The sequence below is a fragment of the Pseudonaja textilis genome, chromosome 11 (genome assembly GCF_049901715.1).
Source record: "Pseudonaja textilis isolate UNSWEBS1 chromosome 11, rPseTex1.2, whole genome shotgun sequence".
Lineage (NCBI taxonomy): Eukaryota > Metazoa > Chordata > Lepidosauria > Squamata > Elapidae > Pseudonaja > Pseudonaja textilis.
In genome coordinates, this window is record NC_142000.1 from 11,439 (window position 1) to 37,900 (window position 26,462).

The 26,462-nt window shown below is 43.6% G+C and overlaps 1 long non-coding RNA gene across 4 annotated transcripts in view; it reads right to left on the minus strand.

The window, feature by feature from the left end:
- Positions 1-1,953: 1,953 nt before the first annotated feature.
- The window catches only part of LOC148124808 (uncharacterized), a 45,535-nt gene continuing 21,026 nt past the window's right edge, over positions 1,954-26,462 (minus strand). For 2 of the 4 annotated variants that reach the window (XR_015744888.1, XR_015744886.1), the window contains exons 3-5: positions 10,168-10,250; positions 8,811-9,727; positions 1,954-3,748 (exon numbers count right to left, since the gene is read on the minus strand). This is a non-coding gene — a long non-coding RNA (uncharacterized LOC148124808). The remainder of the gene's footprint in view (positions 3,749-8,810; positions 9,728-10,167; positions 10,251-26,462) is intronic. The other 2 variants (XR_015744889.1, XR_015744887.1) reach the window with 2 other exon arrangements.

The following is a 26,462-nucleotide window of genomic DNA, read 5'->3' on the forward strand; positions in this document are numbered from 1 at the left end:
GTGTAACCCTAACCCTAACCCTAACCCAATCCCTAAACCTTATCCTAATCCTAACCCTAACCCTAACCCACACTCTGACCCTCACCCTTACCCTGACCCTCACCCAAACCCTATCCCCAACCCCTAACCCTAACCCTTACCCTAACCCCAACCCCTAACCCAATCCCTAGCCCTAACCGGAATCCTAACCTTTAATCCCTAACTAACGTAGGTGTTAACCCCGTAACCCTAACCCTAATCTAACCCTCACACTAACCCTCCCCCTCCCCCTAACCCTAAACCTGACCCTAACCCTAACCCCAACCCCGACCCTGACTGTAACCCTAACCCTAACCCACACCCTAAACTAAACCTTCCCCCTCCCCCTCCCCCTAACCCTAAACCTGACCCTAACCCTAACCCAGACCCAGACCCTAACACTGACCCTGACCCTAACCCAATCCCAAACCCTAACCCTAACCTGTTGTGACTCCGAGACTTGAACTTGATCAGTCAGCAGATGTCGGTTCAAGCGAGGAAGACGATCTGGCACTGAGATTCGAGCCTGCATTATTAAATGACTTAGAGGGGAGTCAAGTAGAGGGAGAGGAGTTCGATTTGAGATATGAGCCTGACTTATTCGAGGATTCAGAGTCCACTGAATCTACTTCCCTAATTACACCTCAGGTGTTAACTGTTAATCAGGAAAGCGTATCAGAGGATTCAAGCTGTGATGAAACTGCCGGATGCTGGCTGGATGCCAGAAGATTGAGACGTCAATCTCAATTAGAAAAGAGACGTCCAGCAAAGGATTAATTAATGAGACTGACACACTCTTTCTTACAGGATATAAGGGAGTGCATGACTTTGAAACCTTTGCTGGAATCAAAATGAATCTTGCCTTGGAAAGACTTGCGTATGATTACTGCGTTGTGAGTTACAAACTTTACAGAATTGCCAGACAGATTCTAGGAGGATTGCCAAAGGACTGTGATAACAGAGCAATTGAATCTTCTGTCTCTGGTTTTGTTTACGTAAAGTATTTGAACTATATAACTTGAAGTTTCATCTGTGGATACAGGTGGGACAGAACACTAACCCTTACCCTAACCCTAACCCTAACCCCAACCCCAACCCAAACCCTAGCCCACACCCTAACCCTAACCCCTAACCCCTAAACCCAAACCCTAACCCCTAACCTTAAACCCTAAACCTACACCCTAAACCTAACCCCTAATCCTAAACCTAACCGTAACCATAACCATAACCCTAACCCACACCCTAAACCAAACCCTAACCCTAACCGGAACCCTAACCTTTAACTCCTAACCCCTAACTCCTAACTCCTAACCCTAACGCTAACCCAAACCCTAATCCTCACCCCAACCTGAACCCTCACCCTAACCCACACCCTAATCCTCACCCCAACCCAAATCCTAAGCCTAAGTCCTAACCCCAACTCCTAACCCTAACCCAACCCTAACCTCTAACCCTAACCCAATCCCTAACCCTCATCGTAACCCTAACCCTAACCCTAATCCACACCCTAACCCTCACCCTCACCCTAACCCCAACCCTAAACCACAGTTAAGTGGTACCATCCAGAATCTATGCAGAGTTAAACATCTTTGTTTGACCTTTTGAGAGATCTAAAACTCCAGACTGAAGAGAGATCACCCATCTTCCTCTGTGGCAACTCAGGAGCCACACTCTTTCAATGCTGTCAATCAATGCAGACCAAACTCCCTGGAGAAGTCTGCCATGCTGGGAAGAGTGAAGGAAGGAGAAGAAGAAAAGCAGCTATGGTGGGGATGGGACACCTGAAGGATCGGGTTGGGGACAGATCTCCATGGGGAAAATTGATCTATGTGGCTGCTGAGAGTCGATACCAATTTGATGACATAGAATCAATCCCTCAGTCAGTCAATCATGAGACCTTAATGGTCTCTTTCAGCTATAGGCTGCCATTGTCTATTTCCTTTTCATTGTATCTTTAATCTCCAAAGAGGGAACAAATTAGGGTTAAAAGAATCAAATGACAACAGCCTGAAAGATTCATTAAAGTGAAACAACTTTGGATAACAACCACAAGCGTGGCCCCTTTAAAGCATGGATGGTCTTCAGCTCCCAGAATTCAGCATGCTGGCTGGAGAATTCCAGCATAATAATCCCTCAATACTCATCTCCCTTCAAACTATCCTGATTTCCCATTTGATTCCGACTCCAGTTCAAGGCATATCATCACTGAAAACCCTCCAAACGAGTCAGAATCATATGATCATATCATATCATGTCTCCAGCCATTTGTCCGTCTTTCCACAGCTTTGGTGCTTCTGATAACAGGAAAAGGCACCAACCAATTTGAATTAAGATAGATTCCCCCCGCCCCCCAATACTTACTAGTCCCATCTCAGCCACGAAAGGCAGGTGGGGGACCTTGAGCCCATCCCTCTCTCAGTCTTCACGAGGTTCTTCTTGTGGGGATGAAGGGATCTTAGGTGTGTTCACTGCCTTGAGCTAGGGAGAGAAAGAATAAAGGAGACATGAAAACCTAAGGAATAAAAAAATGAAAATAAAGGAATTCGCCAATCTCCAGGCCAAGTGTCTCTGGGAAATAACTGCTCTCTGGCGAACGGAATCCCAGTTTAGGTGAATTCCCCCAAACCATTAAGCGGGGCAATCCCCACTCGTCTCCAAGCAGGAGAGCCTGGGATTTCCAGGAAAAGAGGAAAAGAGGAGGAAAGGATGGATGCTTCCAGGAAAGGCATGGCACCCCTGCAGGTATCGGAGGCCCGGTCTCGGAGAAAGGGGTGGCTGGAGAAGTCCAGGGGCCCTGAAGAAGGAATCTCCTGAAGTATCTGTGGAGAACATACTCAAGCGGCTTCAAGAACATTTCAACATCTCTCTCTCAGACGGACCAAGACCTGCTCTTGAAGAACGGCTGCAGAAGACTTTGAGAAATTTGCTGGAGGAAAGTCATGAAGGGTCCAAACAGCATTTCAAGCCATGGCTTGAAACATCAATAAAGAACCTGGAGGAGGAAGGAGCTGAAGAACCCGCATGAAGGACTCAGGAATGGCTGGAAGCCTCCATTAAAGGGATCCAAGGAGTCCAAAGAAAAAGGCCTCTAGAAGAGTCCACCCAGAGCCTCAGGCAGCAGTCTTATGAAGGACCCATGGAGGGGACACTACAGTGGCTGGAAGGCTTCCTAGAAAGCCTCACATTTGCAGAAGAACCTCCACCGCTTCAGGAAAAATGGCTTCAAGGCTGCTTGAAGAACTTGGAGAAGTTCCCGAGGAATCCCAACAAGAGCCCCCAAATGGCTTGAAACATCTGCAAAGAGCTTCAGCCCCTCCCCCTTTTTCTCCTCCATTTAACATACACACTTCCTGCTGCCCAAAAACATTTGGAGTTGCCATTGTTGTTAGCTAAGAATATTTGATTGTTGGCCCAAATTCATGTCTAACCTTCTGATTTTTCCAGAGAGAAAGAACTGAGGAAGAACTCCTGTAGGTGACTGATCTACAGAGACCAGCTGGTGCCACTTAATTGTGCAGAGTCCAAAAGAAACAGGAGGGCAGATCCTTTGATGGGAAGGGAGGGATCTCCTCCTGAGACTCTTTCCACCCATCGAAAGGGCTTCTCCTCTTGGCTGTTGGGCTGCTTTTCCTCCGGCCTCTGAGGTCCTTTTTGAGTTGGAGGTGACTCTCCTCCCAGGTCATGCCCAGTTCCTTGCAATGACATCAGATTTGGCTCTGAATAATTCTCCCTGATAAAAATAAAGAAAAGCCCATTAAAATACAAGAATGAGAGTTCCGTCTATGTCAATGGTGTATTTGTGGCCCTGGGTTCCTGCACTGGGGAAGAGGGTTGGACTAGATGATTACAGAGGTCTCCTCTCACAGCTTCTATTCTGTGATTCTTGGCTTATGACCATTCATTTAGCATTCATGACCAGGCTGAGAAACACCACTTAGAAGCAGGTGGTTACAGGGTTACCCTGCAGTCACACGATCGCTATCCAGGCACTTGGCCACTGGCTCCCATTGAGGATGGTTGCAAGGTCCCAGGGTTACGTGGTGGCCGTTTGCAACCTTCTCAGGGGCTTCCACCAGGCAAAGCCGACGGGGAAGCCAAGGGGGAAGGTTGCAAGTCATGGTCAGGTGAGGTCTCACTGTATGACAAACTTCTCTGTCCCAATTGGGGTTGAAAGTCGAGGACTTCCTGTACTGGGTGTCCTTCTGACAGGAGAAATCAGTTTCTGGGGCTCCCCAGAATATCATTAATTCCTACTGAAACTGCTACGGTTGGTCAATGACTTTGTCAGGCAGTGAGACCCCCAGATTCAACCCCCCCCTCAAAACCCACCCTGGGCATGGCTCCCTGGTTCCCCAGAGAAGCCGAAGGGAGATTGGGGTCCAGGGGAAGCAGGAGGGAGTTGCAAGGATTCCCTCTTCCTGCCTGAACCGGATTGCAATGAGCACCTGATCTGCATAATGACCTCCATCAAAACGGTCACAAATTGGGTCTGCTTTGACCTGATCACTGCACTGACTGAGGGCAGAGATCCCAGTCCCAACAGTCCAGGGCTGCCTGGGAATAGAATGGAGGGGGGATTGGCCTGAATTCTGAACCGGGCAGTAAGTGTCCCCTGGGCTTCTCAGCCCTTTGGCTGCCCAATGCAGGCCAGCTGGGGAAGGTCTCCTCCCTCTGGGCCTCCAGGGCTGCATCTCCCCCCACAAAACGTTACAGGGTTCTACTGAGATGGGACCCGGACACAGGGGGAAATCTCATAATCAAAGTGAGACAGAAAACCTAAAGCCTCTGGGATTTTTAGGCAGGAATGTAATTGCATGTCATTCATTTCATGGGTTTCAAGGAATCTAAAATGTCTCTGATATTCCATAGTTTCAGGTGATATATACACAAAGCTGTTATGTCTCACCTATATTCATAGATGAGAAGACAAGGTTTCAAAATTCAAAATATTCAAGCAGAAACAAAACCGAGTTCAAACGGCTTAAATTAGCACAGTTGTCCAGTCCTTGGCAGACTTCCCGGAACCTGTCAGGCTAATCAGAATTGTCCATAACTCACAAGGCCACTTCAAATGTATTATTCCGACTCATCAAACACTTTGCTTCCAAGCAAAGCTTGAGAGTCAGCACACCTCTTTAAATCACCTGAATAGGCGTGTCAGTCTCTCCAATCAATGTTTGTCCTGACGCCTCCCTTCAGATTGACATTTCCTGGTTCTTCTAGTTCTGGCGTCAATCCACGATCTATCAGTCATCAGAGTCAAAACTCCCAGCAGGATCGATCCTTCCAGTCACACTATCCCTCACCGCAGGGCCCTTCCCCCGAGTCTGACGATCAACTTGAAGATGTTTCGTTGACAACCACACCCTGTCACCCACAGCCAATGGAGCCGTCGCTCGACGCGAATGATCTGCGAAACGTTTATAATCTGCTTTCGCTCGTTCCAATTGTCTCAGATGGTCTACACATTGGAGACTTGGAAAAGAAATGGCGTTCTGTGACCAAGCCACCAACGGATCGTGCAAACGCAACCAGGACATTCCAAGCACCAAAGGGAGATGAAGGTTCGAGGTGATATAAAAACTTATTGCCTCCTCATGATCCCCAATGATCATACCCACTGGCTGGGTGGCGAAACGAATGGGCCCAGACTTGAGCTCACGCCCATCCACGGTTTCCACCTTAATGGGTGGATGCACAGCAACCAATGGGATCTCATAGTGCGTTAGGAAAAGCTCGGTCCATAAAGCTGGTTGTAGCCCCTGAGTCCACCAACGCAACAGCGGGAATTCCCTCCTTCTGTGACTGTAAAAAAATTCGAGTGTCCAAAAGTAAATGCCGAGGAGGGCCAGGATTTGCTTCAGCAATTTGAGGTGGGGATGTGAAACGTGCCCGACCTAGGGTTTCCTTGAGATCAGGTCTACCCTGTTTTCCCAACGAGCCAGGAGTGGTTTCAGGTACGGGTCTGTGGGTCCCTCTCCGTTTGCAGGAATTAACAAAATGTCCCAGACCCCCGCAATAAAGGCACAAGCCTTCCTGAAACCTTCTCGAACGTTCTCGTGCCGTTAAGCGAAGGCGGAGTGCTCCCAACTTCATCGGCTCCTCCGTCTTAACCATAGCTTGTGAACGAAAAAGAGAAGGTGGTTCCACAACGGGCCATCTGCTTCCGTGCTGTTGTAAACGGGCTTCAATCCGTAAGCACTGAACTATCAATGCATCCAAAGTTAAAGCCCGCTCTGCATGGACCAGCTCATCTTTGATGGCATCAGACAAGCCTTCCTGGAATGCAGCCATATGAGCCGGTTCGTTCCAGTTAGAGTCCATACACAGCAAACGAAATTCTGCAACGTATTCCTGCAGGGAACGTTTCCCCTGATTAATGTCCCATAACCGTCTGTCCACAGTTTGACTTTTAATTGGGTTTTCAAACATAACCCTCATTTGTTGCAGAAAACCCTGAAAATTATCCAGTAAAGGGGTATCTTGAGTTAACAAGGGAGTAGCCCATTTGGCAGCCTGCCCAGACAAAAGACTAATAATAAATCCTACCTTAGCCCGGTCATTTGGAAAGTCTTCAGGCCTCAAGGACATAAATAATTGACACTGCCCCAGAAATGTCGGAAACATGTCCATTTGTCCTGAAAATTTCTCCGGCATGGATACCGGGCTTTTCCTCAAGGGAGTGGCTGAAGGAGCAGCAGGAATTTGCAAGCTTGAAATATGATTCACCAATTGGGTTACCTGGTTTTGGAGGGTCTGGTTACTTTGTAACAGCTGGTTTATTTGTTGCTGTTGCTGCTCCACCAAATGCTGCAGTTGAGTTGTATCCATCTCGGTTTGAAGATGGTTTGTTTGGGCTTGGAAGCAAAAATGTTATGTCTCACCTATATTCATAGATGAGAAGACAAGGTTTCAAAATTCAAAATATTCAAGCAGAAACAAAACCGAGTTCAAAAGGCTTAAATTAGCACAGTTGTCCAGTCCTTGGCAGACTTCCCGGAACCTGTCAGGCTAATCAGAATTGTCCATAACTCACAAGGCCACTTCAAATGTATTATTCCGACTCATCAAACACTTTGCTTCCAAGCAAAGCTTGAGAGTCAGCACACCTCTTTAAATCACCTGAATAGGCGTGTCAGTCTCTCCAATCAATGTTTGTCCTGACGCCTCCCTTCAGATTGACGTTTCCTGGTTCTTCTAGTTCACGATCTATCAGTCATCAGAGTCAAAACTCCCAGCAGGATCGATCCTTCCAGTCACAACACAAAGCTCTCTGCAGAGGGAAGATTTTATGAGTCACTTGAATCTGAATAGAGCTGGAAGGGACCCTGGAGGTCTTCTAGTCCTTTAGAAATAAAATAGAACAAATAGAATATAGAAAAGAATAGTATATAGAATAGAACATAGACATAAAATAGAACAGAATAGAATGTTTAATAGAATAGAAAATAGAATAGAATAGAATAAATTTGTTTGTCACTTTAAATGTAAACTGATTGGTATAGATTAAAATGAAATTTCCTTGCACACAGCTGTTGAGTCTATGTGGTGCCTTCTATCCCGATTCTCCGCCACCCAGGCCCTCCTGTGACCTCAGTCGAGCGATGGCTGGAGGAATCCAAGAACCGAAGGGGGGTTTGGCTTTGAGGGGCCAGTGTGACCTTCCTGACCTTCCTCCCCCTCCCCCTCCCCAGGGAGGTTCCCCCCGCTGCTCTCCTGCCCCCCCGAGCACTGCTCCCCTGGGGAGATCCAGGGTGCCCTGACCGTCCCTGCCGCTCCCCAGCCCCCGTTCCTTTGGAAAGAAATCTCTTTTTCTCTTTTCAGCGTTTGGCTTCATTTAGTCGGAGCCTCCGATTTCCTGGTTTCCCTAAAAATGGGGGGCTCTGCTTTAGTTGTGTCTCCCTGATTTTGCCTTTGATATTTGTCTCTCTTGTCTTCTTTCAAGTTATCGGGGTCTTTGTGCAGCCCTGGTGGTTCCTTCTGGGATCCTCCTTCCCTTCCCTTCTTTCCCTATTCTTTTCCCTGTTCCTTTCCTCCTCCCTTCCTTTCCTCCTCCCTTCCTTACCTCTTGACTTCATTTCCTTCCCATCTTCCGCTTCTGCTTCTTCCTTTTCCTTTCCTCCTATTTTTTCCTTTTGTTTCCTTTCCTTTCCTTCCCTATCCTTCCCTTTCCTTTTCTTATTCCTTTCCTCCCTTCATCTATTGACTTCAGTTTCTTCCCATCTTCCTTTTCTTCTTCGCCTTTCCTCCTCCTATTTATTTCCTTTCCTTCCGTTCTAATCCTGCCTTTAAAAGAAAAGCTCCATGGGTGACTTTGAACTATCCTCAGGGGAGTCTCAGTTCCCATGGAAAGACAAGGGGGAGAGACCCATCCACCTCCTTTGTGGGTCTCTCTGACCCTCCCCCTGATTTCTTCCCCTCTGCTGGGACTCGGGGGACCCTGAGTGGGTTTCCCTCCCGCCTCCGTCCAGACCGTTCCAGGCATCCTGGCTGGGCCTGTCGGTCAGCAGAGGAGCCGCTTTCCCTCTGGCCCCAAGTGGGCCCCCCTCCCATCAGAGTCGGGGAAGGAGGGAGGGGCAGGAAAGACGGGGCTGCAGAGAGGAAAGTCTGAGGAACTGGGTGGTGGTGGGACTCATGCGGTGGGAGGTGTGTGATTCTGCCTATTGAGATGAGGTGGACCCTGTCCTGTCTTTAAATTGCTGGCTGAACATAAAGACAGTCAGGCAAACTACAAAGGCTTCCATACAAAGTTTCTTTATTGAATCACAAGGCATTCTTAAGGTATAACTCACAGTTATGTCGAGATTCATCTAATGTCTAAATCTTTGCATGGCTGACTTCATAGTGTGAAAGCATAGTGATCTTCATCCTGTAATGATGGAGCAAAGGGTGAGACTCCAACATGCTGCTGGGGCCCAAGCAAGAGTAAAGGCAACTCCCCCAACCCAACCAAGGGTCAATTCAGTGACCAATCAGGATTACAGATGTGACCACATGACATGAACTACATTTCCCATGATGCATTAACTACATTTACCATGAGACATTCCCTTAAGGGGACAACTCCCAATTCTCAATTAACTATATACGGTCTGGACAGCACAGTCCAGTTGCTTTCATGGTGTGGAGACAATAACTTGGTTCTTAACACCAATAATACCAAGGAGCTTATAGCGGACTATAGAAGGAACAGATCAGACCTCCAGCCCTTACTTATCAATGGAGACCAAGGGGACCTTCAAGGAAGGCAGCAAAAAGATGCGGAGACACTGCAGGTGGTACTCGACCAACAACAGTTCATTGAGCGACAGTTCAAAGTTACAACATCACTGAAAAAAGTGACTTATGACCGTTTTCCACAGTTAAGACTGTGGCAGAATCCCCATGGTCAGGTGATCAAAGTTGAGATGCTGGGCAACTGGTTCCTCCTTATGACGGTCGCAGTGTCACAGAATCAAGTGATCCCCTTGTGCGATCTTCTGGGAAGCAAAGTCAGTGGGGAAGCCAGGTTCACTGAATAACTCTCTCACTAGCTCAACAATTGTCGTGATTCACTTAACAACTCTTGCAAGAAAGGTCGTAAAATGGGGCAAAATTCACCTAACGACTGTCTCCCTTAGCAATAGAAATCCTGGAGTCAATTGTGGTCATAAGTAGAGGACTCCCTGCTATGGGAAATCTGGTGAGATCCAGCGGAGGGGCCTGGAGTCTGGGGGAGGCGAAAGCAAACAGAAAAGAGGGAAAGAAAAAGAGAAAAAATCACTTTCTTGACTCATCACAACATTCCCATAAACCTCACACAGAGCAGAATGAATGGTGGGTGTGGGCAGGGACAGTATTCGCACTCGTCACCAGAAGAAATCCAGATTCTGAAAGGGAGAAACTGAGTCTCTGTTTCTGAAAAACTCTGCAGGGTTTTCAACTGGGCAGTTTGTTCTGGGTACACACACACACACACACACACACACACACACACACACTTTATATGGGGAAATGAGCCTCCCCCCTCTTTCCGCCTTCACGAACCCACAGCCACACCTCCCTGGTTGGGCCTGCAGGGACTTTTCTCCCCAGATTTCCTTCTCTGGGCTTTGCTCAGCTGGGAGAAGGAAACGGTTTGTGGGAGGCAGGTGGATAAAAAACTCCCACCTCCTTCTCTTCCTGACAGGTGTGATGATGCCAGGAGGCTCTTTGTCCACTTCTCACCCGCCTGGATGACTTCCGATCGAAGCCTGGCAAGACAGGAAGCCAATAAATTCACCCCAAGGAAGCAGAAGTGGGGGCCCCGGGGCCCCTCCCCTCCCTGGGCCCCAGAGAGTCCCCCTCTTCCTTTGGCAAAACTTCCTCCCCCAACCAGAGAGACCCCCCTCCAGCCGCTGTGAAGTCTGGGGTCGCTCCAGCCCCTCCAGGCTGCCTGCCTGCCTGCCGCTGCCCCCCCCCAAAGTGGCTGACACCACCACACGAGCAACTGGACTCTTCTATTTCAAACTCGTACAGTAAATTTATTCACAGAAGAAGAAAAACTGGCAGGAATTTTTGAATAATTATGATAAATTAGCCAAAAGGGGAAAAAATTGATTCTTGCAACCTGAACATTTTGGATTTGTGTGTGTCTGTGAAAAGAAGAATATACAGTAAAATAAAACTCTGCAGCTGTCCTTGTGCACAACATTTGGATGAGATTTGGCCCTGCAGTTGAACAGCTGATTTTTAATGGTCTGGAGACTTTTTCCTTGTAATTTCTTTCAAACATAGAACATAGAATAACAGAGTTGGAAGGGACCTCGGAGGTCATCTAGTCCAACCCCCTGCTCAAGCAGGAGCAAATATTAGCCTCTACCTGGGATTGAGCTCACAGCCTCCTGATTGTGAGGCCACCGCACCTTTAGCTTTGACTGCACACAAGAGGGAGTCCCTCAAATTGCAAAAGCCCCAATTCCCCTACCTTGCCCTGTGGACATTTGAAAGGCATTAAAAATGGGGGGGTGTCCTCCCCTCCATCTCCCTCCATCCCTGTCCCTCCCCCTCCCCTCTCTTTTCTTCCCTCAATATTTCTCTTTATCATCTGTCTTGTGTCACTTTCGCTCTCCAGGTTCCTGGTCCTCTCAGTGGCCCCTCTGAGCTCCGTTCCTGCCTCCCTCCCGCTCTCCCAGCCCTTCCCCTGTCCTCCCCTGGGGCTGCCCCGGAGCCCCTCCAGGAAACCTCGCAGGAGCACAGGGGGTGACAGTTGGGGGCACCTGGAGGGGCTGCGGGCATTGAGGGCAGCTCTGCACCTCTTCCCTATTGGGCCATGTTGGGGCTCCCTATCCAGAGGCTGCGGGCACCCCTGCTCAGGATCCGGGCAGATTGCCTAGCGCCCCTTTTCCAGAGCAGCCCCGCCGCTGAGGAAGAAGCTCTCCCAGGGGATTCAGCAGCCCTCCCGCCCCTCCCCCTATTATTTAGGGAATTGTGTTTGTGGCCTTTTGTGGAAAAACCACATAGCAAAACATTTACTATGGAAACCATTATAAGACATGCTGATGGCTATTGACTTGCATGGATTTTTTAAATTATTTTATTCCTGTATCGTACATCAGGTTCCATTTCTGCAGCGACAGTGCACTGTCTGTGTCAGGTCTTTTTTAAAGATCCATCATATTTTATGCCCCGATTATGACCGTTATTCTCCTCATTGTACAACGGGGCCTCTTTGGAAGAGACTAAGATGGGGAACCATCATTATAACCGTTATTCTCCTCATTCTACCACAGACTGAAAGGAACAAGGAGCGCTGTGATTGGATGAGATGCTCAAAAGAAAAGGCGCCTTTTACCCAGACAGGAGCTGAGAAAGAATGCGGGGGGAGCCTGAGAGCTCTGGCTTCCCTCAGAGAGGAGCGGCGAGGGGTCTTGGTGGGGGAGGAGGAGGGGGTGAGGATTTCGGGGTCCCTGGAGGGGGGTGGCTGGCCCGGGCCAAGGAAGCGGGGTGGGCGAGAAGGGGGAGAACCAGGCTGTCTGTTGGGGAGGGTGGGAGGAGAAGGACGCTTCGTGCTTGGGGAGGGAGTGGGAGAGCAGTGGGTGAGGAGCAGGCAAAGCGCCCAAGAAAGGCGGCAGAGGAGTCACAGGAGAAGCGAGCTGAAGGGACCCAAGAACTGTTTAGTGGCCCTCAGCAGTGGGAAACCCACGGGGTCCTGCCTAAGCAGGGGTTGGACTAGAAGACCCCCAAGGTCCCTTTCAACTCTGTTATTCTGTCTACTCGTGTAGTCTCCTGCGGGGGCTTCGACGGCTCGGCTGGCAGCGTGGCTGGAGTGTCTCCGATGCTAAGCAGGGATGCTGGGGGGGGTCCTCTTCCCCTCTCTTATCTTGCCTCCACTCCCATTCCTCCTCCTTTCCCTCCTTCACCTCCCCTTTCTCCTTCTCCCCCCCTTTCTGCTCCTCTTTCTTTTCCTCCTCCCCTCCTCCTCTTCCTCTCTTGCCTCCTCTACCACTCCTCCTCCTTTCCCTCCACCTCCCCTCCTTCCCACTCTTCTTTTCCCCTTCTCCTTTCCCCTTTCTCTTCCTCCTCCTCATTCTCTTCCTCTTTTCTCTTGCCTGCCCTCCCTCCCCTCCTTTCTCTCCTTCATCTCCCCTGCCTCCTCTCCCTCTCCTTTCTGCACCTCTTTCTTTTCCTCCTCTCCTCCCTCTTTCTTATCTTGCCTCCCCTCCCCCTCCCCTCCTCTTACCCCTTCTACCCCCTCCCTCTCTCCCTTCCCCTCCTCCTCCCCTCCTCTCTCCTCCCCCTCCCCTCCTCCCCTTGTCCCTCTCACCTTCTTCTTCCCCTCCCCCTCCTCCCTTTTCCCTCCTCTTCCTCCTCCTCCCCTCTCACTCCTCACTTGCCCGCCCTTCCCCCTCCTTTCCCTCCTCCCTTCTCCCCCCTCTTCTTCCTCTCTCCTCCTCTTCCTCTCTCCTCCTCTTTCTTCTCTTCCTCTCTCTCTCTCTTCTCTTGCCTCACCTCTCCCTCCTCTTTTCTTCCTTCACCTCCCTGTCAGCCTTCAAGATTTTCTCCCTTTGCTTTGAATTTTTCGGCTGTCATAAGTATGGGGGGGAGGGGAGGGAAAAATATGGGAGGTGAGCTGGAGGTGTTACAAACTAGTACTGTATAAACTGAGAGGGGGGAGAGTACATTCTTGCTTAGGTTTCTATTTCTTGCTTAGCTTTCTTATCTATGCGCAGCTGCAAACCTTTATCAAACTATGCCAAGGTCAAGGACAGAAGCCTCATCACCACCTGGAAATGTCCACATGATGCTCTTCACAACTTTTAATTGGAAGAACCATTTGAACTATTGGGGGTGGGAACATTGCCATCACTTTGTATATGTGATTTACGCACCTATTTCCTCAGATTCAGAATTCTTTGGTTGCTACCACTTGACTTCCAGTAAAAGATATCTTTTCTCTAATTAAAAGAGTCTAAGTATTTCTTTCTTGGATTTTGAATGGAGCACCAGCTGACACTCCCTTTCTTCCCCCTCCTCTTTCCCCTCTTCCTCTTCCTCCTCCCCTCCTCCTCTTCCTCTCTTTTCTCTTGCCTCCCATCCTTCTCCTTCTTTCCCTCAGTCACCTCCCCTTCTTCCCACTCTTCTCCCCTTCTCCTCTTTCTCTTCCTCCTCCCCTCATCCACTTCCTCTCTCTTATCTTGCCTCCCCCCTCTCCTTTCTCTCCATCTCCTTTTCCTCCTCTCCCTCTTCTTTCTGCACATTTCTTTTCCTCCTCTCTTCTCCCTCTTTCTTATCTTGCATCTATGTAAATATATATTTATCTATCTACGTACAGTAATTGTCAGGAGCAACTTCCCTTCCCTGGTGCAAAAAGACCCCAAAGATTACCAAAGTTATACCTCATTATGCTTATTGTGTTTCTTTGTACACGTATATAGTACATATATATATGTATAACAATGTAATACATCTTTTGTTCAGTTTCTTATTTATATTTGGCCTTGGAGCTCTAATAAATAAATTGTAAGTCAGGATTGCTGTCAAAATGTTTCTTTTTTCAGATTCTTGTTTTCTTTTGGGAGTTCTGCCTTCTCCCATCTTGCTTTAGAACCAGGCAGAAAATTGTTCTCCCTTCGAAGGTTTTCTGCCTGCAAAGCTTCATTTGAACTATTTTTTTCTCTAAAATACCAAGACCAGAATAAAATTAAACCCCTCAGGTTTTTACTTGAATTATCAGACTTGTTTAAAATAAAACCTAATTAAACAATATTTTGTTTTTATATGTAGCCTTACATTTTAATTACTTCAGTTTTGCTATGCTTTGAACAAGTTGAAAAGAGTCACCTCTAATTTTCTCCAACTTTGTTCCAGGCAACATAGATTAACCCAGAATATTGTAGAATATTTGTTCAGGGGAGGAAGCTAACAAGAATTTAATATGAAATTCTGGAAGAAAAGTTGGGGTTGCTACCTAAAGGTTCTCACCTACTCAGTCTCTGTTCAAAATCTTTGCAGAGTTCTTTCTTTTCTGCAAATAGTTGGAGACTTTTCTGTTGTGTTCCTGTCAATTATGAAGAACAGAGAGAAATTAGACTCCATAACTTTTTTTTTACTTGAAACACTTTCTTAAATTATAAATATTAAATATAATTTCATGTATTTGTGTGTCTGTGTATGCGTATAGAAATCTAATTCTACTATTTCTGGTATAACAACCAGCAGTTTTACAGGAAACAATGTGCAACCATTTCTTGGGTATATTAGAAATGCTCAGTGAAACCGGGAGATCAAGAAATTTTCATAGACTTTGAGTTACAGCTGAATATTTATACGGCCACATTATTCTAGGTCTTTGTTGTTATTTCTCCTCTAAAAAGTTTCAGAGAGTTTTTCAAGTGAATTGAATCACTTGGATGTTAAATCTGAAGTGCTTTATCTTGGTCTGTTTGGGTTTTTTTTTTGTATCTCAGAAACCTCTCAGCCTTTTAATGGAGTCTGCAGACTTTCTATGTCCACCATGCAGGTGATCCTGGACTTGTGATCACAATGGAGCCCAAATTTCTGTTGCTAAGCGAGACAGTTGTTAAGTGAATTTTGCCCCATTATACAACTTTTTAAAGAAAATTTTTATTAATTTTTAAAAATAAACACAAACAAACCCTAACCCTAACCCCCTAACTTTAACCCTGAATTTTGGAAGGAAGTAGACATTGATTTTCAGCCATCTCAGCAGACCCAAAATTTGTTCATGGAGTTGGCCTCCACTATTGCACATACTTTAAATGTCTCGAGTTGTTTTGTATGTGGAGGGACCAAGATTGGAGATCAATGGCCTTGGGAAGCCCAGGAATGGAACTATTCTGTTGCATACAATGTCTCTGCCATGCCCTGTCACCAACCTGAATTGAGGTGGGAGTTGGGAAGAACTATTGTGGCTTAGTGGTGTCTCGCTAGTTCCCAGGGAAAAGGGCCATAGGTGGGGGAAACCACCTGTCTGGAGGTTCAGGAATGGAATGCAACTTCCAATTCCTGGGCCTATTGGCCTAACAATACTAATAATTCTTGGTTAAACTTCTCTTCAGAAAATAACACTGAAGCTCCCCCTGGAGTGCATTGGATTTGTGGCTTATGGTTATAGCACTCTCCCAGTGGGTTGGAAATGTATTTGTATCCTTGGAGTAGTAAATCCTGCTTTTTTCATGCTACCCCTTAACCAGCCACAGGTATTGGAGGTTTACCATTGGGAAGGTAGACATATATATATATATATATATATACATATAAGCCACCGTGAAGCAGATGGCAGCCAGGAAGCCCATGTAGCTAAGGGTGACATAGAACATGACAACGGCCCCTTCGTTGCATTGCAGGATGATATCTCCAGACTGGGAGGAGAGGTCAGAGTCAGGGAAGGGGGGAGAAGCTTCCAGCCAGATGAAGCAGATGATAATTTGGACACCGGAAGAAAACAAGATGATGGAGGTGGGCAAGTTCTTCCCCAACCAATTCTTCGCTCAGTTTCCTTACCCTAACCCTAACCCTAACCTTACCCTAACCCCTACCCCAAACCCTAACCCTAACCCTAACCCAAACCCTTAACCTAACCCTAACCTTTAACCCCAACTCCTAACCCTAATCCTCACCCTAACCCACACCCTCACCCTAACCCACACCCCAACCCTCACCCTCACCCCAACCGAAACCCTAATTGCCTAACCCCTAACCCTAAACCTCTAACCCTAACTCCAACCCTAACCCAACCCCTAACCTTAACCCCAAACCCTAACTCCTAAACCTAACCCTAACCCTAACCAGCTGACATTATTCTGAATCTTGACATTACCAGCCCACCCGGAGAATTAATAAATTTTGTTCCAAGGGGGTCTGAACACAATGTCAAATCCAGCTAGCGACCAAGAAGACCTGGGAGTGACTGGAGGTCAAGATTCCCTGCTGTTAGAGGCAGCAGGGGAAGCTGACTTGTTAGCAGAATTAAATCTTGGTGAAAAACCAGCTGTAAAACCCAAATGGTCCCTGGGAGTTGGTGGAAGGATCCTGAGGAAAAGCCTCCTCCAGGAGTGACCACTACCCGTCGGCATGGAAGAGAGGAGCCATGGCAGGAGAAGAAAGAATTTTCTACTAACTCAAGCCATGCATCTTCTAAATGAAGCTATCGGAGAACCTCAAACTGATCATTTGCATGAATATTGCAAGGGCCCCCTGTAGGCCAAACGGAAGAACGTTGAATTGGAAACGGCCCATTGGGCAGTTTAAAGCAGTTTTCCATTCTTCCCCTTCCTTAATTCGAACTCGGTAGTATGCTTCTCTCAGGTTGAGTTTTGTAAAAAATTTCCCTTTGGCCAGGTGGGCCAACATATCCTTCATCAAGGGGAGGAGGTACACGTTCTCCATTGAAATAGCGTTGATGTTTCTATAGTCAACACATAAACGAAGGGAGCCATCTTTCTTTTCACAGAACAATACTGGGGCTGCTACCCGGGGTCTAGCAGGTTGGATGAAACCACGTTCCAAATTTTTATCGATAAATGACTGCAGCTCTTCTAGCTCCCGCGGTGTCATCAGGTAGTTTTGGTTTTGGGAGTTTCACCCCTGGTAAAATTTCAATGCTGCAATCTGTTGAGCGATGGGGGGGAAGCTCGTCTGAGGCCTTTTCACTGAATGCCTCCTTTAAGTCCTAATATTCCTCTGGAATTTTCTCCTCCCCCTTCAGGCTCTTGGTGCCAGTGGAGGCCAGCTCAGTGCGATTCTTGAGTTTTGGTTGAGATTGTTCCTCCCCTCCTGGGCGTTGGTCAGTACGTATGCGCAATGATCCCCTCCTTCAATCCATGTGGGGGTTCCATTTCTGGAGCCAGGGCAACCCCAGTATTAGGGGACGCTCCATCCCAGGAGCCACAATAAAACACGAAGTCTCTCTATGCTTCCCCATCGTCATTTCTATCGGTTCCGTTATGAAATGTGCAGGGCCGCCCCCAGCTACTGATCCATCCAGTTGGCAAAAGGCTGATGGTTGATACCAGAAGGCCTTTTGTTCACTTGACAGGAACAAAGACACAGAATTGACACAGTTGGAAAAGCTGAGCTATTCTACTTAGAATACTTTAGAGAAAAGGAGGAAGAAGAAAGGAAGGAAGAGTCACTAATTGAATTCCAAGAGGAGTTTATCGCAGTAATTGAAAAAGAAAAAGAAGGTGCAGTAGGTGGTGAACTCAGAGAACAACAAGAATTGAGATCTATTAGAGCAATAGAGAACTGAGATCTATTAGAGTTTAACATGGATGAAAGAAAATTGATTACGATTAACATAAACGGACTTAATTTGGCTATTAGAAGAAGGAAAGTATTTCACAAATTAGATTTGATATAATCTGCTTACAAGAGGTACATATTAAAAAGCAACATGAATATATACTAAAACAAGAAAAATTAGGGAAATTATTTACATCACTGGCACAATCGAAAAAAAGAGCTGTGGCATTATATATTAAAGAAACAATTTTGGCAGAACTAATTTATACAGATGATGGAAGGATTTTGATGGTGGAGAAAATGGATAATAGCATTAAAACACTTTTATTTTTTATTTTTTTTATAAAAGTTTTTATTGTTTTTTAACATACAAACAAACAGACAAAACATAAAAACATCAGCTCTCCCATATTTATATACAAACAGTGAGTCGGTTGGTTCATCAGTTTTGTGCATTCATTTCATAGTCACAATTACAATTACCTTATATAATAACTCTTATTGTCAATACAAACTTATAAATCATCATATCATTATTAAAGAAAAAGGTTTGACTATACTTTTATTCGATCATGCCTTTGTGAGATAACTATATTTTAAGTAATTTATTCTAAAACAAATCATATAATCGTGCCAGTTCTATCCTAAATAAGAGAAAAAAAGAAAAAGAAAACCATTATATAAATATAATATCCAATACCAAAAAAGAGAAAAGAAAAATGAAATCAATATTATTCCTTATTGTCTAACATTTCAAATATTCTATTTTTGTATTTCATCATTCAGCCATTGATAGAAAAGATCCCAAATTATATAAAATTGTTTATCTTCTTGCTCTCTGATTTCAAAAGTCAATCTACTCATCTCAGCACATTCCAATATTTTCTTTATAACTTCTTCCTGCAATGGAATTTTCTCATTTTTCCAATTTTTTGCAAATACAATCCTAGCCGCAGTCAATACATTTACAATCAAATATTTCAACTCTTTACTATAAACATCTGGTAAGATTCCCAATAAAAAAAGCTCCGGTTTCAAGTCTATGTGCTTCTTTGTCATTTTTTCCAACCACATGTGGATTTTAGACCAATATTTTCTAGCATCCTCACAAGTCCACCACATATGGTAGTATGAACCAGGTTTCTGATGACATTTCCAGCATTTTTCGGATTTGTTCTTGAACATTCTTGCTATCCTTGTCGGGGGGAAATGCCACCTGTAAAACATCTTATACAAATTTTCTTTATAGGCTGTAGACATTGTCATTTTATAGTTTTGCAACCATAATTTCTGCCATTTCTCTAAGTCAATCCCATATCCAAAATTCCTCCCCCAGGCAATCATAGTTTCTTTAACTTGTTCTTCCTCCAGCTTAATTTCCAATAAGTAACCATATAATTTTTAAATCACCTTTTCATCAGTACCCATCAAAATCTTATCTAAATCAGTTTGTTTATCATAAAATCCCTCTGTTTTGGAATCCTCATGATACTTTGAATGTATTTGCAAATATGAAAACCAATTCATCTGTATACCTTGTTCCTCTAATTTTTGTATCGATTTAAGTTCACCCTTTTCATCTAGTAATTCCCCATAGCTAACTGTTTGTTCCTTTTTATAAATTATAGGGTAAGAAAACGCTTCTATCGTCGATAACCAAACTGGAATTTTCAAATAACATTGTTTTTTTGTCTTCTCCCAATTTAACCACAGAGACTCCTGTATATAATGTCTTCTAAAATACCCCTGTGTTTTGGTTCCCTTATACCATAAAAAAGCATGCCAACCCAGCAACAAATCATGACCTTCTAATGTCAACAATCTAGTTTTCCTTAATGTTATCCATTCTTTAACCCACATCAAATTTGCAACTCCCAATTAGGCAGGCCAAACCCTCCTCTAGTTCTGGCATCCTGTAAAAGCTTTAACTTTATCCTTGCTTTCTTGCCTTGCCATATATACTTCAAAACAATTTTGTTTAAATCCTCAAAATAGTCTTTTCCAAGCCTAATTGGAACAAAAATAAAATTCTGGGTAGAATATTCATCTTAATTGTTGAAATCCTTCCTATTAATGACAATTGTAGGTTTTCCCATTTCTTCAGATCTTGGGCTATCTGTTGTTTAAGTTTAATATAATTGTTAAATTCTTTCTCCTTTAAGATAGTATTATTTAATGTCCATCTCGATCTTTTTTTTTGTCCCTTCCATTTGATTGTCAATGGGTTATGATCAGCCCAAGTACTTGTTTCAATATTTACTTCTTGAACGCTAGATATTAAGTCTGTTGAGATCCAAATCATGTCAAGTCTGGACCATGATAAATGTCTATTTGAATAGAACGTATATTGCTTAAGTTTAACATTTCTTTCTCTCCATATATCTTTTAGAGTTAATTCATCTATCATTTTAAAAAAAGATTTAGGAAGAGTTTTTCTATTATACTTTGCTGCTGTTGCAATATGATCAAGTTTATTGTCCACGATTCCATTGAAGTCTCCCATCATAATTATATTAACATAGTCCAGTCCAGCCATCTTTGTATGTAATTTTTTATAAAATTCTTCCTGTTTATCATTCGGGGCATAAATTGCAGTCAAAAGTATCTTTCTATTATTGTCCATTATTTCCACCATTAATATTCTCCCATCTTCATCTGTATAAATCAGTTTTGCTGGGATAGCCTTTTTAATATATAAACCACCCCTCTTTTCTTACATTGAGTCAGAGAAGTAAACAATTTCCTAATTTTGGTTGTACTAACAATTGTTCATGTTGCTTTTTAATATGTACTTCTTGTAGACAAATTATATCAAATTTTAGTTTCCTTAATTTATGGAAAATCTTCCTTCTCTTAGCAGCTGAATTCAGTCCATTTATATTCATTGTAATCAGTTTTTTCTCTTCCATGGTTATATTTTATATTTAGATTTAACCACTCTCGTGGGTCTTGATTCACGCTGATCTTTAATATCCACCTGTCCACCTACTGCACCTTCTTCTTTTCCAATCTCCATTTGTTCCTCTTGAGGTTCAATTAATGAAACCTCCTTTTCTGCCTCTCCTTCTCTCCCTCCAAAAAATTCTGTGTGGAACAGTTCTGCTTTCTCAATTGAATCAATTCTATATCTCTGTTCCTGCCACGTGAACATCAGTCCTTCTGGGATCAGCCATCTGTAGGTCACCTCCTTTTTCAATAACATTTTGGTCAGGAATCGATATTCTCTTCTCATCTCTCTCACTCTTCTAGGTATTTGTTTTAAGACCAAAATTTCTTTACCTTTATATTTCAATGTCTTCTCTCTTGCCACTTGCAAGATTTGTGTCTTCATGGATTTTTTAGTAAATCTAATATGGACTTCTCTGGGCAGATTATTTCTCATCGCATATCTTGTAAAAACTCGATATATCTCATCTATTCCATCCATCATCTTCTCTTCTGTTATTTCCAAAGCGTCCGCCAAGATTCCTATCATTATCGCAGCCAAGTCTTGTCCTTTTTCTTCTTCTATATTTTGAAATCTGAGATAGAATTCTGACCTATCCAACTCCCACTTCAGCATCCCACTTTTTTCTTGTTCAATCACTGTTAGTCTATTATCAATATTTCCAATCTTCTCCTCTCTTCGTTTGCCCCCTTCTTCGACTTTTTGAAGTCTCTCCTCATACTTTGCCATCATCTGTTGAATACTTTCCACTTTTTCCTCCGTCCTCCCTGTTCTTTGTTCAATGGTATCTGTTTTTATCTTAAGATCTTGAATTCCTTGCATAATCATCTGTAAGGTTACTCTTTCTTGTTCTTTTTCTTTATCTTGCTTTAACATTGTCTGAATTGAACGCTGTCCAGATGGTGGGGAGGCAGAAGTAGACACAGAGGCACCCGAAGATATAAGTTTCTTACTCATTTTAAATGGTTCCAGCTCTTCAAGTTCTTTCAAATTTTAATCCATAAAGAGTAGCCAATTATAATCCAAAATGAAAAAGCCAATAATAAAAAAAACCCAATAATAAGGGAAAAAGAAGAAAAAAGAGAAAAAGAAAAAGAAAGGGCAAAAAAAGAAAAAAAAGAAAAAATTCTTCAAGTTCTTCCTGACCTTAATCCAATTAAAAAGTAATCCACAAGAGAAAATAATAATAAGAATAAAAACCCAGTAATAATAATAATAAACAAGACCAAAGCCAAAAAGAAGAAAAAGAGAAAACAAAAACAAAAAGAATAAGTTTCTTCAAATTCCACACCTTAATCCAACCAAAAACGTCTCAATTGAAAGAAAAAAAAATAGTCCATTGATATACATTAAAAGGAAAAGCAAAAATCCCAATGGAAAGGAAAAAAAAATAAATCAAAATAAAATAAAAATAAAAAGTTAAGAGGCTTCCCCTTGCAAATAAATCAAACTTAAAAATAAAAACCTTACTAGAATAGAAATATAGATTGATGCTGGTGGAGGGGGTGGCGGAACTAAAAAAGGGGATTAGAAAAAGAAAGTAAGCAATAATACACTGCACTCTGTTTAATTGTCCAAGGCTCTAATTATGACTCCCTTCTCTTTCCCACAAGCTTCAAAGCTAAGCCATAGATGTTTAATTATAGACAAGAATCCAGAAAGACACCTGTAATAATATTCTACAAGACACTTTCCTCTATCTTATCAGAAGATGTCCTTGAGAAGAAGTTTTTCACCTCTTTCCAGTTCAAGTAAAATATTTCCAAGCCTCTAGTTGGCAGTGTTACAAAGTTTCTTAGTTCTCACTTTCCCCCCTCCTCTCAGAACAGCATAATTAGAATAAAAAAAAAGCCCGCAAGGAATACACAAACATATAAAGGCAAAAAAGAATAAAAAATAAACAAAGGGAGCCTCTAGCCTAAAAGAAAAAATAATATGAAAAATCCAAAGGGAGAATAAAATGTATAAATATAAAAAGGAACAGTCCAGTTATCCAGTAAGTAACAATGAAGTCCGGAAGCAAAGAAAAAAAAAAAAACCAAATAAAGCCTCTCTTTGATGTCTCCCTTGGAAAAAACGCCGCTTAGTCAGTTTTGTCAAAAAAAAAAAAAAATCACACAGATTTCTTCTAATAATTAGAGTGAACTTTCAAAACTCAAAAATTTAAATAAAAAAAAAAGTTTCTCACCCAACCGACAGACTCTCTTTCAGACCCGTTCTTTCTGGAGCCGCCCCGACTTCAGCAGCATGGGGGCTGCCTCTCCGCTGCCAGCAAAAAGAGCTTCTCCCGGGTCTTCCAGGGATTTTGCGATATCCCCGGAGTCCACAGGATACGCTCTTCACAATAGCTGTCCCTACGGGACAGCATAGGTCCGTTTGGACCGGCCGGTAACGGAGATATCGGCTGCAATCGAGGAGCTCGATTGCAAACCGTATCGTCACGGCGCAAGCTCCTCCCTTCTCTCCAGCATTAAAACACTTTTAATTGCAATTTATGCCCCAAATGTTAAACAAGAAGAATTCTATAGGAAATTACATACAAAAATAACTGATTTGGACTATGTTAATATCTGCATGATGAGTGATTTTAATGGAATAATTAATGACCGGTTGGACTATAAAACACAGAAAACAACAAAGAAAGTTAGAAAGATACTACCAAAATCCTTCCTTCGAATAACAGAATTTAATTTAAAAGATGCATAGAGAGAGAGAAATATATTTTTTATTCAAATAGACACACATCCTGGTCTAGAATAGATATGATATGGATGTCGGCAGAATTATTGACTAATGTACGACAGATTGAAATAGAAACAAGCACATGGGCAGATCATAATCCAGTATCAGTTATTTGGAAAGGATACAAGAAAAGATCTAGATGGACTCTAAATAATATGATTCTGAAAGAAAAAGATTTTAAACAGAAAATGGAGAAAGAACTTGTTTTCTTCTTCAAAGAAAATAGAAAAGAGGATACATCTTTACAGAATCTCTGGGGCACGATGAAGGCCTACACAAGAGGCTTGATAATAGATTATATCAGGAGAAGAAACATAAAACAGAAAAGACATTTAAGACATTAGAGCAGGGGTCTCAAACACAATTTACCTGGGGGCTGCTGGAGGCAGAGTCTGGGTGCAGCTGGGCTGCATAATATTATACTTTATATTATACTTTATATTAATATTATACACTAATATTATACTTTCATACCACGGTGGGGGCCACAGGATATCATCCTGTGGGCCGCAATTGACCTGCGGGCTGCGAGAATGAGACCTCTGCATTAGAGGATGACTATAAAAGACTGGAAAAAGACTTACAGAGTCCCCACAAAAAAAGACATTAAAAATAAAATGGATATAATTAAACATAAAATGGGACTAATGGAAAAAGAGGAATTAGCACAAAAAATTAAAAGTGTTAAACAGAATTACTTTGAAGATGCAAATAAACTAGGCAGGTGGCTAGCTTATAAACTGAGAAAGGAAACAGAAGCAAGAAGAATAAGCCAATTGATAAATAAAGAAGGACAGGTTTGTTATGGAAATGAGGAGAAGAAAAAAATTATACAAGATTACTATGGAAAACTATACTTTCAAGAGAATATTCAAGAAGAAAAAATCAAGCAATATCTTCAGAAAGTGAACTTACCTCAGATATATTGAAACAATGTTAGAAGGAAGTATAACAATGATGGAACTAACAGAAGCCTTAAAAAAATGCTGGGAAAGCTTCAGGTCCAGATGGGTTGCCAGTGGAATTCTATAAGACTTTTCAGGAAATACTGAATTTTCATCTTCTAGAAGTTATGAATGAAGTTATGTTAAAGAATACCAAAAACATCGTCAGAAGCGTACATTACACTTATTCCGAAGGAAGATACAGCCCTACAACAAGTTAAAAATTATAGACCTATATGTTTATTGAACTCAGACTATAAAATCTTTGCTTCAATTTTGGCAGAAAGACTAAAAAGATACTTAAATAATTTTATTCATACTGATCAAAATGGGATTTCTGCCAAAGAGACAAATCAAAGACAATGCGAGAATCATTTTGGATACTCTGGAATATTATGAAGCACACCCTGAGAAGCAAATGGCCTTGATGTTTCTAGATGCTCAAAAAGCCTTTGACAATGTGAGTTGGCGATTTATTTTACTGCAACTGATACAAATGGGCTTTGGTAAGAAATTTATCCAAGCCATTGAAACAATATATCATGAACAAACTGCAAAGGTGATGGTGAATGGAGAAGGGGTGTTGGTACTTACCTGATACTGTTCTCTTTGAGCTGCGAAGAGCATCCAGTAGTGGGAGGTGCTTCAGTCTCCGCATTGTTAGGCTGAGCTTGAATTGAGGAACGCTCCTCCTCCTCCACGTGACTCCTCCGTAGGTTTTGCGAAGACGAGAGGAATAAGTGCTCTCATCCTTACCACCTAGAAAAGTTCATTGGCTGAAACAAGAGCCCACCAGATGGAAAAAAGGGGTGGGGCTGGATGCTCTTCACAGCTCAAAGAGAATGGGCGTATCAGGTAAGTACCAACGCCCTTTCTCCTATGAGCTGCTCAGAGCATCCAGTAGTGGGACATACCAAAGCTTGGCCTGTCCTATGAAAGGGACTCTGTCTGGTTCGGAATCTCCTCAAGGTCCCTAAGAACCCATTGCAGAACCCGTCTACCGAATGAGGCCTCTGCGGAAGCAAACACATCAATTTTGTAGCGTCTGATGAAGGGTGATGGGGAGACCCAAGTCGCTGCCCAGCAGATTTCAGTTATTGGTGTCTGCGTGGCCCAGGCCATCGAGGTCGCCACACTCCTAGTTGAGTGAGCAGTTATGCCTCTAGGCACCTGCAGGGCTTGAGCCTGATATGATCTAGCTATTGTTGCTCTTATCCAACAGCCTATGGTGGATGGAGACACCTTGTGACCCCGTGTCTTGGGCTGAAAGGAAACAAATAAAGCTTCCGATTTTCTGAAGGACTGAGTGCGCTTGATGTACGTTTGCAGAGCGCGCCTAACATCAAGCTTGTGCCATTGCCTTTCTCTTTCCTGTGAAGGCCTGAGACAGAAGTTTGGGAGGATGAGCTCCTGTGCTCTATGGAAAGCCAAGTTGACCTTGGGCATAAATGAGGGATCGGGACGGAGAACCACCCGATTGGCATGAAAAACACAGAGGTCTTGTCTGACAGACAAGGCTGCAATTTCTGATATGCGACGAGCGGAGGTGATGGCTACCAGGAAAACTACCTTATATGTCAAAAATTGGAGACTTGACTCCCTCAATGGCTCAAACGGTTGTTTGGTGAGAGAAACAAGGACCTTGTTAAGGTCCCAGGTGGGGTAACGGTGTACTGCTGGGGGACTTAGATTGGTAGCCCCTCTAAGGAAAGAATGCATGCGAGGGTGCTAAGAGAGGGAGCTGAAACCTTGGCAGGAAATAACTGATGTTAGCGCAGCTACCTGCCTCTTCAGTGTATTAGGGGAAAGCCCCTTATTGAGTCCCTCTTGCAGAAATTCTAAAATCTGAGCTACAGAAGGTGGAGTCTATTTGGGATTTATTACACCATCTGCAGAAAATGGACCAAGTGGCATTGTAAATATGGGTGGTTGAAGGTCACCTGGCAGCTGGAATAGTGCTAATGACTTTGTTGGAGAGCTTCTTGCTCTTCAATCTGCTCCGCTCAACCTCCAGACGGTCAATTGGAAACATTAAGGGTCCGGGTGTAGGAGCGGCCCCTGAGATAGTGAGATCTTGTCTGGTGGAA